This window comes from Sus scrofa, chromosome 11 (assembly GCF_000003025.6).
Source record: "Sus scrofa isolate TJ Tabasco breed Duroc chromosome 11, Sscrofa11.1, whole genome shotgun sequence".
In the NCBI taxonomy this organism is placed as follows: Eukaryota; Metazoa; Chordata; class Mammalia; order Artiodactyla; family Suidae; genus Sus; species Sus scrofa.
Window position 1 is genome coordinate 49436080 of NC_010453.5, and position 14307 is coordinate 49450386.

The 14307-nt window shown below is 42.4% G+C and overlaps 1 long non-coding RNA gene across 1 annotated transcript in view; it reads left to right on the forward strand.

Annotated features, from left to right (window-relative positions):
* Nucleotides 9978-14307, forward strand: part of LOC110255832 — a 41374-nt gene continuing 37044 nt past the window's right edge. Inside the window, exon 1 of the long non-coding RNA XR_002336701.1 lies at nt 9978-10591. This is a non-coding gene — a long non-coding RNA (uncharacterized LOC110255832). The remainder of the gene's footprint in view (nt 10592-14307) is intronic.

Sequence of the window (14307 nt, forward strand, 5' to 3'; positions counted from 1 at the left end):
GTAGTAAATAACAGGCAGAAACTATAAAGTGTATTAAGAGAACAATGATTGATATTGTTAGTTTCATTTAAAAGGCTAATATTGTACTAATGCTACACAAGATTACAAACACAGGAAGCACGTATATTATCAGAAACATCAAGACTGCTGAAAATGTGGTCAAGTCAAGAATCTGGGTTTGTTTCCTGGATTTGTACAATGTATTGGAGCATATAAAAAACAAAAGTGGCAGCTGAGAGCATTTTAAAACAAGTTTGGTAGCTGAGAACAATTTGTACGAAAAAATACTCCAGCTTGAACAGTGAAAAAATGCTTTACTCTTCAGTAACTACTTTCTAAGGACCACAGGATTCTGCATACTTGACAAATGTGGCCATGTTTTATTTTAAAATAAAACATATTTCATGTAATATATTTAACACTCCAAACTGAACAGAAAAAGTCACCATGGCAATTGAAATTATTTTAAACAAAAATTAACATATTGGATCCCGTAGACATCTTAACTTCCTCCTTGAGACAACTATTTTTAGAGCCTTGGAAAAGTTAGTAATTTGTAAGCATGAAGAGTTAATGCTTTTTCCTTTTTATTCAATATTAGTTTTAAAAGATACATATTTGGAAGTTCCCATCGTGGTGCAGCAGAAACGAATCTGACTAGGAACCACGAGGTTGCGGTTTCAATCCCTGGCCTCGCTCAGTGGGCTGAAGATCCGGCATTGGCATGAGCCGTGGTGGGGGTTGCAGACGTGGCTTGGATCTGATGTTGCTGTGGCTGTGGTGTAGGATGGTAGCTGTAGCTTCACTTCGACCCCTAGTCTGGGAACCTCCATCTGCCACGGGTGCAGCCCTAAAAAGCTAAAATAAAATAAACTAAAATATACATATTCGGGTAAAATATACATATTTGGGGAGTTCCCTGGTGGCCTAGTGGTTAAGAACTCAGCATTGTCACTGCTGTGGCTCAGGTTCAGTCCTTGGCCCAGACTTCTATATGCCATGGGTGCAGACACACACACACACACACACACACACACGCACACACACACACACACACACACTCTCACACAATATATATTTTATGTCCAAGTTTTCCTACAAATAAAAAATTTGTACTCTATGGGCCCTGAGTTAAATTTTTGACCCTCAAAAATTATCCTAAAATATTTATTAGTGAGAATATTATTTGAAGTATATGAATTCAATAACATATATTTGAATGCAAATCACAGTTTTAAAATCTTGTGGTGGTGCATTTTTAGCCCAGAGGAAGCTTTCACCATTGATACAGAAAGTCATATAAAGTATAACTCTGAAAGAGAGAAATAGAAGGACCACAGAATTTTAACCTTGAAAACTTCAATATAGTTTATAAATTATTAGGTTGGTCTTTATTACTAAATTGTTTAATAATTAAATTATATTTCCTCAAACCCTAAAGGACCATTGAAATTTTTATATAGAATAGCAGATTTATCATGCAAAATTTCCTTGAAATATATTATTTTTAATAAGGTTCTTGGCTAATCCAGATATCAGGGTATATCTAAATGGCTCTAAACTGATTATATCAGACATTCTCTTCTTTTTAAAGACACCTAGCCTCCCTCAGGCTAAATTTTCTCATCAGTAAAATGAGGGCAATAATAGTACCAGATTCATCAGATTCTTTCAGGATTAAGTTAATATGTGTGAAGGACTTGCTTAGCACATTATCTGGCACATTATTATTATTATTATTATTATATGTGGTGCTTTATTTGATATGTGTCCCGATCTTGTACTACAGGAAGTTACAAAACTGTTATACAGTTTGAATTATACATACTTGGACTTGAGAGTTTGTTTTTTCACAGAGTCCTAGCCACAGATAAAGATTCACTGTATCTTGACATAAGAAGAATAAAATCCAAAGACTATTCATTTCCCTAAAATACTCTGTTCTTGTATGATTTGTTCATTCACAAACTATATTGCTTACTTTCCTAAATTCAGTGAATTTTTGGAATTTTAGCTGATGCCTATCTTTTTGACACATGATAGTCAAAACACTGTAGTTTCTTCTCAAGTGGCTGGTGACCATGGTACACTTCTCGGGTCAAAAATTATAAATCATCCATGGCTCACATTCTCTGTTAATTCATCTGTCAACATCAGAATCTTAGCCCCACCTAGTTCAACTTCCTGTTTTGATCGATTATTTCTACTTTTATATTTTGAAAGTAAGAAAAGGAATTGATTTACTAGTTCTTCATAATTAGTGCTCTTAAAAATATTTTGCTCCCTCTTTATCCTGTCATGTTTGTCTTCAAGCGGGGCCAGAAGCTGTTTTCAAAGTTTTTAGAACATATATATCATGAAAAATAGTTTATGTTCTTCCTAAATAAATTTGTGGTAACTAACTCTGTTTTCTTAGTTCGGACAGAATAATCTTATCTGAATGATAAATGTTGGGAATTAGATTAATTATTTATATGATGGAGCAAAGACAGCACTGCTTCTTGAGAAAAGCTGTGGCTCCCCTGCAGGTACTCCTAAAGTCCATCTCCAGTGCAGGAGGGATGTTAGGCCAGGAATGGGCTTGTTTGCTCTTGAGTCCCTGCCTCTCCATGGCCCTGCCCTGCTTTGTACAGCAGGCGAATAAGCCCTGCAAACTGCCTTTTCCAGACTGTGTTGCCAACCAGCTTCGAATTAGGTTTAGCCTGTGGGTGAGATGGGCGATTAGAAAGTTGGAAGGGGGGAATTCCTACCGTGGCCTAGAGGGTTAAAAACCCAACACAGAGTCTGTGAGGATGCGGGTTCAATACCTGGCCTTGCTAAGTAGGTTAAGGATCCAGCGTTGTGGTGAACTGTGGCGTAGGCTCACCTCTGCAGCTCCGATTTGACCCCTAGCCCGGGAACTTCCATGTGCCGCAGGTGCAGCCCTAAAAGAAAAAAGAAAAAAAAAAAAAAAGACAGAAAGAAAGTGGGTGGGAAGGGAGAGAAACCATGCCTCCCCCATACCCTACCCACACACCCTTTCTATTTGGGGCAACATCTCTTCTGTGGTTCCAGCTCCTGCTGGACAGCTTCTTCCATGATCCAGCTCCAGCCAGGGAGCCTCTGTTTCAGAAGCAATTCTCACTGGGCAGCCCCAGTGGGATCTTCAGCCCCTAGACTTTTAGTAGCTTCCTGCTGACATTAACCCTTGAGATGTCTCTATCCCCTCTTTGGCTTTTCAGCTCTGTTACAAATAGTTCCCCGTATTCATTCCTCTCTCTTAATGACCTGACATGCACTTGTTTGTTTTCCTGATTGGACCCTGAGTGAGGCAGATAGTGTCCCAACCACGTAACAGGCCTGATTTGGCTCCTCAGCCAAATTATGGCGTTTTGTCCTCTTTCCTCTGATCTTCGAAGCTTGCAGATCTGAACGCAATCAGCAAAACAGAAACCTACTTTGAATATAATACTGCTTGGCCACCACGCCCTTTCCAAATCCCCTTCTTACATGCCTGCCTTTACTCTCAAGGCTGGAAAAAGTGACGTATCCTCCCTGTGAGACTCTCCTGCCTTTAAGGTTGGCTTCGGGACACAATTCAGGCCAGCAGGATAAAGGGAAGTCTGCTGGTACTGCTCAGCCTCTCTTTCCACCTCAAAGAAATGTGGAATCTAAAAAAAGGGATACAAATGAACTTATTTGCGGAACAGAAACAGACTCACAGACTTTGAAAACAAACTTATGGTTACCAAAGAGGACAGGTTGGAGGCAGGGTGGACTAGGGGTTTGGGATTGGCATATGCACACTGTGGCATAAGGAATGACCGGCCATCGAAGACTGGCTGTATAGCACTGGGTACTCTACCCAATGTTCTGTGATAGTTTATATGGGAAAAGAATCTGAAAGAGAATGGATGTGTGTATAAGTGAATCACCTTGTTGTATACCGGAAATAATATTTTAAATCAACATTTTAAAATCAACTATACTTCAACATTTTAAATCAACTACAACATTTTAAATCAACTACAACATTTTAAATCAACTATACTTCAATAAGACTTTTTAAAATGGGGAGGTGGGGAGGGAAGGTCAGGATGGCTGGTGTTTGTAGCAATGTTGGACGAAAGGTATGAGATAAATGCCAAGAGCAGCACTGATATTGTCTTGACATTGTAGAGTCATTGAACAAAACTTCAAATTTATTTTTATGGAAAAAAAAACCCTCTAAATTGCCTCAGCTGCTGCAAATGAAATATTCTGTTGCTTGTACCTGATGCAGCAACGCTAGCATCTTGTCAGAGTGCCGTCTCTATCTGGCTTATATCAGTGGTCTGTCTGAAAAAAAATTTGCAGGAAAAACAAAAGCATTTTTATGCATTCATTGCCCTGGGTCCTAACTTTTCTTGTTTTATTCAAGGCAAACTTCAAAACGTTCAGTGAGGTGTAGTTTATAGCATGCCTTTGGGTTTATTAAAAATTTCTACAGGAGTGTGCCTCTCAGAGAGCCTTCCAGGTTTGAGGCCCCTATTCCCCCAGCTGCTGGGAGTGTGCACTCCTAGGTGCTCACAGCTAAGCCCCTTCTCATAAGTTGCCCTTGGCCTTAGGGAGCTGTCTCACGGGACATGCCAGCCTCTCCCCTGGAGGAGCCTGCATCAATTGCCCAATGTGTTGTATAAAGACCTGGCTCTCCCACCGTACTTCAGGGTGACTCTGAAGAGCCATCCTAGCTCAGAACGCTCCGTGGATTTATCTAAAGCTTTTGTTTTAACTGTATTGCAATTCAATTTCTCTTTCTTGCTTGCATTCCTTACTCATTCACAGGAAGTATTGTTGAAAGGACTTAATGATATGCTTTCTACGTGAAGTCTTCATCTTTGACTTGTTTCAAGTCAATTGGTATGAATAGTGGTCCAAAGAAGCCAACTCTTGGGAGTTCCCGTCATGGATCAGGCAGTTAATGAACCTGACCAGCATCCATGAAGATGAGGGTTCAATCCCTGACCTCACTCAGTGGGTTAAGGAGCCAGCATTGCCATGGGCTGTGGTGTAGGCCAGCAGCCGCAGCTCTGATTGGACACCTATCCTGGGAACCTCTATATGCCATAGGAGTGGGCCTAAAAAGGAAAAAAAAAAAAAAAAAAAAGAGGCAAGAAGCCAACTCTTAAGTGGGACTTTGGAGCTGGATCATCCACTGGTTGTGTGGCAATGATGACCCCATCAGTGATGAACAGTTTCTAAGGTGATCCCATGAGCTCTGTTTCCTGATGCCCCTGCCCTTGAAAAGCCCTCTTCCCTAGGACCAACAAACTTCTTCTAACCAATAGACTATGACACAGTAACAGGGTGGTCATGATTAAGTTACAGATATTACAACTCCCATCTTGCTGGACCCTCTTTTTTTTTTTTTTTTTGCTGACTTTGACGAAACAAGCTGCATGGATAAAGGGGTCCACATGGCAGGGATCGTAGGCTCTGGCCAACAGCCAGCAAGGACTTAGTCCTTTAGTCCAGCAGCCTATAAGGAATCTAATTCTGCCAAAAACTGTATGAGTGTGGAAGTGGTTCCTTTCCCAGGTGAGTCTCAGATGAGGCTGTAGCCTCAGCCTTGTAAAAGACAGAGCTAAGTCATGATAATAATATGTATTATTAAAGCCACTAAGTTGTGGCTTGTTATGCAGCAATAGAAAACTGAAAAGACTGGGGTTCCTATCATGACTCAGTGTAAATGAACCCCACTAGTATCCATGAGGATGTGGGTTCAATCCCTGGCTCTGCTCTGTGGGTTAAGGATCTGGCATTGCCGCGAGCTATGGTGTAGTTTACAGATGCAGCTTGAATATGGCTGTGGCATAGGCCAGCAGCTGTAGCTCTGATTTGACTCCTAGCCTGGGAAACTCCATACGCCTCACCTGTGGCCCTTAGAAAAAGAAAAGAAAATGAAAAGACCCGTCACTGATGACAGATGGAGCATTGATATCTCAGATGTGTGACAGTAGAACTGTGCCACTGCTAAACTCTCACTGGAGGTGAGCTAAGATGGAATATCTGCAGGCAGGAATGCGCTGGCAGCAATAGTAACTCAAGCTTTTGAGAAGTTCAAAGAAAGAGTTTATTATAAAAACAACACACTGCTCTTGCCGAGCATCATGGATGCACTGGAGGAAGAAAATGAAATGCTGCGTTAGGGAAAGGCCAGTGGTCTGAGGCATGCCAGCTATTTTTTACAAAGGAAAGGGCAGGTTATCACATCTTTCACTCACTACCACAAAGGAGGCACAACACCTGCTGGGCTTCTCTGAGTTCTGCAGGCATAATATTTACTTGAGAATATTGTTCTGACATGTTTCCTGAATGACACAGATGGCTGCCAGCTTTAAATGGTGCCCGAAGCAAGAAAGGGTTCTGCATTTTCCATGTGGGGCAAGCACTTCTGCTTCCTGGACCATACGGCATGACAGTGTGACTGGTATTAGATGTATCAGTGGTGGGAAAAGATGCTGTGGAATGCATGGGACGTTTCAATGGGAAAAATCACAAAGAAAAGTCTAAGGGCTCTGGAGCAAGGGCATGTGATCTTTAGAATAAAAAATCATAAACTACCTAAAATTAGCTCCTGTCACACTATTTGGGTCAGGATACTGACAGAGCATCTCACTGTGCGATGTCCAATAGCTAGAACTGCCCAACAGGAACTGGGTTTTGTCAGAGTCACCAACTCATAAGGTCCAGTGGGCCCAGCAACAACCTATAGTAAGATGGAGGTGATATACCCAGGACTGGGCATGAACAGGGCCAGAGAACAGGTGTGCTGCATGAGTGTTCGGCCAGATGTGATCAACGATTATTGCCCTGGTACCGGCCTCTAAGCTCAAACATAAGGCCACACGGGACTAAGAAGTCCCTTATACCTGACAGAAAAGAGGAAAAAGGCTGAGCTCAGTTCCAGCATAAGATGACTTGGTAAGTAGGTGCAAACTGACATGAACTGCTGCTCTGCTATGACCTGATGGAGAGTGATGAGGCAAAATCCTGCCAGTGGTTCACACTTCATGCATTGAGCATGGTCCTCCATTTCACACATAAAAAGAAATAGCCTGAAGCAAGAACATGTAAGACTCATGGGTAGCAGCAGATGGCTTGACCAGTGGGTAGGCGCCTGGAAGCAGAAGACTGGAAGATGGGGGAGAAGAAGGTCTATGAAAGAGGCGTGTGTATGGACCTATGGGAGTAAGCACCAACTGGGACTATCTTTGAATCCCATGGTGATGCCCGTCAGAGAACATCCCACCATGGACGAGACCATGTAGATAGGATAACTCCACCAGTTGGTATCAGTTAGCCTGTTCTGTCCACCCAGTGGGGGCACAGAGGGCACATGGACAGAATAGCCATGGTGCAGAGATGGAGGCTATGTGTGGTGGCAAGAAGGGAGTTATGCATGGAAATTGCTAGGAGGGCTCTCCCTTAAAAGTGTTCATCTAGCTACTGCTACTGCAGAATGTGCAAACAGCCAGCAAGACTAAGCTCCAACACAGCCTAGTAATTCAAGGAAACCAATGAGCCACTTGGGGGGGAGTTGATTACATTCCTCCCTGAAGGGTCAGTGATTCCATCTTGCTGGGGTCAATACCTCTCTTGGTATGGATTTGCGTTCCCTGCCCACATTGGCCAGCGCATTATCTGAAGGCTTACAGAGTTCGGTTTCACAGATAGGGGATCCTGAAAAGTATTATTTCAGACCAAGGTGTACACTTTATAGTAAAGGGTATTCATCTGTAGTAGACTGAAGAGTGACCCTGTTCCAAAGTGGCCCACATTATAATCCTTATCCTGTGAATATGTTACCTAACATGGCAAATAGAGCCTCTCAAGTTTGATTAAATTAAGGATCTTCAGCTGAGAAGAACATGCTGGCTTATCCAGGTAGGACCAATAGAAGCAAATCACAAGGGCTCTTATAAAAGGGAAGCAAGAGGATCAGGGTGAGAGAAGACAAAATGTGTTAAAGGAAGTAGAGTCAGAGGAGAGGGACTAAGACATGTGAAGATGCTGTGCTGCTGGCTTTGGTGGTGAAAGAAGGGCATGAGCCAAGAAATACACGTGATCTCTAGAAGCTGAAAAAGGCAAGGAAACACATCCTTCCCTAGAGCCTCCAGAAGAAATTTAGCTCTGCTGACACCTTGATTTTAGGACCTCTGACCATGAGTAATGTAAGACAATTAATTTAGTTTGCTGTAACCCAGTATATGTGTTCAAGTAGCAAAAAGAAACCAATACAATGTCCACTGGATTCATTTATCCTGTCATATAAAGTGCCACTCAGAACCTGGTGGTAATAGAATGAAGGTGTGGTCTTTTGAAGGTGCAGTTTGGGTACAAGCTACACATATATTTTAAAGTAACAGCTATTGCCTGGTGCTATGTCCCTAACAGATGGACTATATGAGTTCAGGAACCCAAAGCAGAAGTAGTAGTGGCTAATAAGCGCTTAGAAAATAGGTGTCTTCTGTCCTGTGTGGGCTCTGTAGCTGTAGAGCTCTGGCTCCCAAAGATTTTTTTGGCCACACCCACATCATACAGAAGTTCCCGGGTCAGGGATTGAATCTGAGTTGCACCTGCGGGGATGCTAGATCCTTAACCCACAGCACAGGGCCAGGGTTTGAACCCACGTTGCCACAGAGACAGTGCTGGATTCTTAATCGGCTGTGCCACATTAGAAACTCCTAAAATTTGGTTGGTCTTAGTCCTTTCAGGTTTCTTGGTCCAGGAGACCAGCAGACCAAGAAAGGTGTGCCTACGCTAGCAGGTGTCACTGACTCCTATCATCAAAGTAGGTAGGGCAGCTGTTCCATATGGGAGCAGGGGAGAGCGTATGCCTCCTAGGTGAGCCATGGGTGTGCCTCTTGGTACTCCTGACAGAATTTTGATATGAAATGAGCGTGTACAGTCACCATGGTCTGAGAAGGGCATGGTGACTAGAAACAGAGGGATGAGGATGTGGGTGGCTCTACCAGGTCAGCCACCTCCATTACCAGAGGTTCTAGCTGAAGTGAAGGATAGATGTGGAGGAGGGTCATTATGCATTTCAGTTGTAGCATTGAGACCAGCTGTAGCAACAAGGGCTGTGGTTCATCCCACTTCCAGTTTGAGGTTTCTGCAGAATCTTAGGTGTGGGGTGAATTCTCTAGAGAAGCAAGGGAAGCTGAACCATGCAAGAGGTGGACCATAATGGATACTGTAGGGTTCACATCCAGATTGATCATCCTTTCAGTACTGAGTCACTGGTTTCTCAAAGGTCAGAGGTGTTGGCTGCGGACAGCTCACAGCTGAGTCCTCCTCTGAGACCTGGGCTCAGAAATCAGTGGAAATCAGTTGCTGCGTGGACCATAGTTATGTTACATCCCCTCCCCGAGGGCAGTTTGTGTCAAGTAACTTAACATTGTGGTGGTACAAGGTCCAGCCCTGTAGCCTTAAGATGGATACAACTCTAAGCATCTCAATTCCAGAGCTCTCTGTGGGTTTGGCTGATGCTTCTCTTTTTAACTGATCGTCCATTCAACTTCCACCTAATGCTGCTTCTATCACTTCTTTTCAGGTCTTATTCTCAAGTGTACTCTGTAATAAACTTCCTGCATGCAAGTATTTGTTTCAGAGCTGGTTTCCTGGGAAACTTATACCAAGATAGTTATTATGATTAGAAGATATAAAATGTGTCCTTGTATTTGCTTGAAATATTGATGACATTATTCATGACCTCATGCCATGTTCCAAATTTTATTTGGCAATCAAGCACTCAGAAAAACAGGTTTTACTCTTCCTTTTATTAATGAAAATTACATAATCACAATTCCTTTGCATTTGGCTACTGAAAAACAGTAAATTTGGTATTTGCTGAAGTCCTTAAGTTCTGAGGAAAAAATCTGAAAAGTTTTGTAATCAATAGAAGCAAAAATTGATCTTTTTTTTTTTTTTTTTTTTTTTGGCTGCACCTGTGCATATGGAAGTTTCTGGGTCAGGGATTGAATCTGAGCCACAGCTGCGACCTATGCCACAGCTGAGGTAATGCTGGATCCTTAACCCACCGTTCCAGGCCGGGGATGGCACCTGTGTCTCTGCAGCAATCTGACCCGCCTCAGAGACAACACCGAATCCTAAACCACTGCGCCATAGTGGGAACTCCAAAAATTCATCATCATTATAATTGTGGCTATGTGAGAAGACAGAGCATAATGTCAAGCCAAAGAAGCTCTGTTCTCTGAACCCCAGATGTTAGAATTTTAGCCAAACACTCACCTTAAAACTGGCAGGGCAGAACTCATTATGCTAAAAGGAAGAGTCTGTGGGCTCCCTGAAGGCACTAATTGGATGAAAGGAGGAAGGAACGAGGCTATCAACAGCTATAAGTTTCTGCTTCCTACCTCAGATGTGAGATAAGGCACTGCCCTTCCTGTTCGTCCATCTTTTGTCATGGTTGCTCCTCTTGGTGATGGAGCTAGCGGGCACCATGCACAAAGGATGCTAGTTAGGCAGTTATGGTAGTTCAACATGACTCATTGGGGCTTCTCAACCAAGGCAGTCAGCATGTACAGAAGAGGACCCATTTCAAGAGGTAAGATGCACAGGAAAAAGTGCTCTAATGTGAAGGGTGAGGGAAATGGGGGTTTCTAACCTGACTCTCAGATGCTGTGCAGACAATGGTGCCATTCATTGAAGTAGAAGCTAGGAAATGAAGAGTGCTGTTTTATTTTCTCTAACTTATTTCTTGGTCTGAAAATACTTCGAGAGGATGTTGTCAGTGAATGTGATCGCTCCCCAACTTACATATATCCCCTTGCCGTTGATTTTTGGCTCGCTCCAACCCATTCTCTGTATAGCTGTTATCTTTGATAGTATATGCAATGAAATATTAGCTAGCAATAAAAAGAATACTCACTACCACATGGATGAACCTTGAAAATAGTACATTAAATGAAAGAAGCCAGACATGAAAAGCCACCATATTTTGTGGTTCCATTTATATGTAACATCCAGAATAGGCAAATTGATTGAAACAGAAAGTAGATTGGTGGTTGCCAGTGGCTGGGAAAGTGGGGATGGGGAGGCACTGCTTATGGGTGTTGGATTTTTTTTGTGGGGGATGGGGAATGGGTGAAATTATTCTAGAATCAGATATTATGGCTGAATACACAACTTTGAATATACTAAAAACCAAGGATCAATTTTATGGTACATAAATTATATTTCAATAAAACTTATTCTAAAAGTCTGCTGAGGAGTTCCCACCTTGGCGCAGTAGGATAAGAATCCAGCTTCAGCAGCTTAGGTCGCTATGGAGGTGTGGGTTCCATCCCTAGCCTGGTGTGGGTTAAAGGATACGGCAACTCCAGTGAAGGTTGCAGCTGTGGCTTGGATTCAGTCCCTGGCCCAGGAACTTCCATATGCCACGAGTGCAGCCATAAAAATGAAAAAAATAATCTGCTGAAAAATCCATCAGTGATTTATGTTAGAGTAATTAAAGCTAATGGCCACAACAGACAAATGAACTGCTTGTTCTCTTGACCCCCCCTGCACCCCTCCCCCAGCCATTCTCCTTCTTTGACTGAACTATTTTGTGCCCCTGGAGGCTGTGTACCATATCACCTGAGCTTCCTTGAGGCTGCATTCTGCTTGAGTTTGGCCAATGGGGACACCTTCTCAGGAGGCTGAAGCACAGGAGAAGAGCTAGGTCAGGAGATTTCTTCCCTGCTCTCCCCCTTCTACTAGCAGTGGTTGTGTCTTTTCATGACCAGAGCTCCTGCCGGGCAGCTCTTCCTCCTTGGCACCAGCTCCCAGGGCTCTGATAACACTTTTCCTCTCTGCCCCTTCAATTCTGGGAAAGAAACAACTTCCTGCCTCCCATGTTTCTTCCCGTCCCCTGTCCACACCTCGGAAAGTATTTCCTCCATTAAAGTCTCTTCATGTGAACCATCTGGGGTGATTGGTTTCCTGAAAAAATTCTGACGGATCCTCCCCAAACCTTGCTGGCTTAAGACAATCAAAATTTACTCCTCGCTACCTGATGGGAGTCAGAGGGTCCTCTCTTATCTCGGAGCTTTGCGATCGGGATCATGTGACCTCCAACCCTAGGCAGGGGAGGCTCTCAGGGGCCAGGCCTGGAAGTGGCTTATATCCCTTCCACATGCTAACTGCAGGGGAGCCTGAGATAGTGGTGTGGCAAACATACAACATCATTTCTGGCTGGTACTGTCAAATCGCCTTCAGGTTGAAATGGACCCTTGAGCAGAGCATAAAGGATACACCACCATCCGGCCTCAGCCTTCCTTACTACCTTTACGCCCAGGCTGTGGCTTTGCAGGAGTTATTTCCTTGGCTTGAGCATCTGTCCTCCCTCTTGTTTACCTGGCTTAACTTCAAAGCTCAGCTCAATAATTAACTCCTCCAGGAAACTTACCCTGACCCTTCCCAAGGCTGACTTAACTCCTGGGCCTCGGTACTACCACAGTGCCAGGAAAAGAGCTCCATCACAATGTTTAGCATTCTGTTACCATTTCATTCATGTCTTCTCAACTGAACTGTGGGTCTCCTGAGGGTACGGATTATATTTCCCTTCTACTTTTCCTAGCACCTATCATGTAGTCACCACATCGATTATTTTAGTAGTGCTTAGCAGGGTCGGTACCTAGAGAGTTTTAGAAAATTTGTGGAAGGGTTTTGCAGTTGTCATTATAGCCAGGAAACACTACTGACATTTAGGGCAGAAACTAGAGATAATAAACATCCTGCACTATGTAGGACAGTCCCTAATAATATATATACATAAGGGGGAGTATAGTAATTGAGTGGAAAAATGACTTGTTTGTGTAAACTGAACTGATGCTCTAGCATTTCCTTTTGGTTTCTATATTTGTCTTCTCCTTGATCTTAATTTTCTACTTTGATTTACATTTAACTAAAAATATGTACTCTGGACACAGCTCAGCTCAAATCTCTAAGTGATAACATGGGGCATATAAATGAATACATAAATCGCTAGTTCTGTGTTTTTGCCAATTCTTATAGAGTATATGGTATTTATCTTTAAAAATGACTTTTCTCCCATAGAAATAGTTTTTATTTTCTAGTTAGAACTAGATGAGTGAGAAAGTCTGTATTTGTGTTGTATTAACCCTCATATTTTACTGACGGACCTTACTGTGACGAGTTTTTTGGTATGTCTACTACATAATCACATTTTTGGAATAAAGCTGAAATTTAACGTAACTATTTTAAATTTCTGACATTGCAAAGTGCTTCACCTCCTCATATTATGTTTTCAAGAAAAAAAAAAACCACATTAGACATTTTAGTGGAGCCAGTCTATGGACAAATGTATTTATCCCATGGCTTTCCTTAAAATGCTGTGCATAGAATATATTCACCACCTGAAACTAAATTCTAGAGAGCAATAAGTACTCATAACCTCTTACTCTGACCTCTTACTGCATATACAAGTATAATTAGTTTCCATTCAGGGGGTTGTTTTCTCATATCTATACTTTCATACCAAAATATATAAATGGCTCTATGGATATTGAATCATCAGCATTTCCCATAATATGATTTTTAAAGCAAGTAGACAAACCAAATACATTCATTTATGTTTTTTGCTGTAGGCTCTGGAAAATGCTGTTCTTCTGGTCTGGTAGGCAGAGGAATCCTCCTGGTTGCTGGGTAGACAAAAACCTCTGGTTCTGATAGACAAGTACCACCCTTCTGGTTGAGTAGACAGGTCAGACTCTCCTGATCTGGTAGGTGCTACCCTCTTGGTGTGGTGGAAACCTTTCCTTGTTAGATAGACAGATGTTGCCCTTCTGGTCTGGTAAAGCAGTAGAGAAGCAAGATCTCAAAATTAAACTGTCCTATAAATCATCCCTCAGCTTCTGCTCAGGAAACAGGCAATGATTCTCTGTTCATTACCATGGGTGTGAAGCATGAATGGCCTCAAGAAGTACATCATGGAAAGGATGTAAGAGACACAATTACTTAACAGCTATGGCTATGGTAGGCTCAGAAATGCTATCATTTTCCTTCTTAAGCTATTCTAAGGAGGGTCAAGAGAAATCTGGCTTCACATCAAGCTTTATCAGCATGCTCTATAAAACTGAAGACTGGTGTAGGAACACCATAAATGTCAGACCACAGAGAGAAAAATCCCTACTTAGGCCAACCACTGTGTCTACTTCAGTTTTAATTTGGGGAACTAGGTCAGCCTCAGTGCTAATACAGCAAGAGAAAAATGAGTCTGCTCCTTTTAAGTGCAAACAAGTGGCTGATTTAACAGTTAAT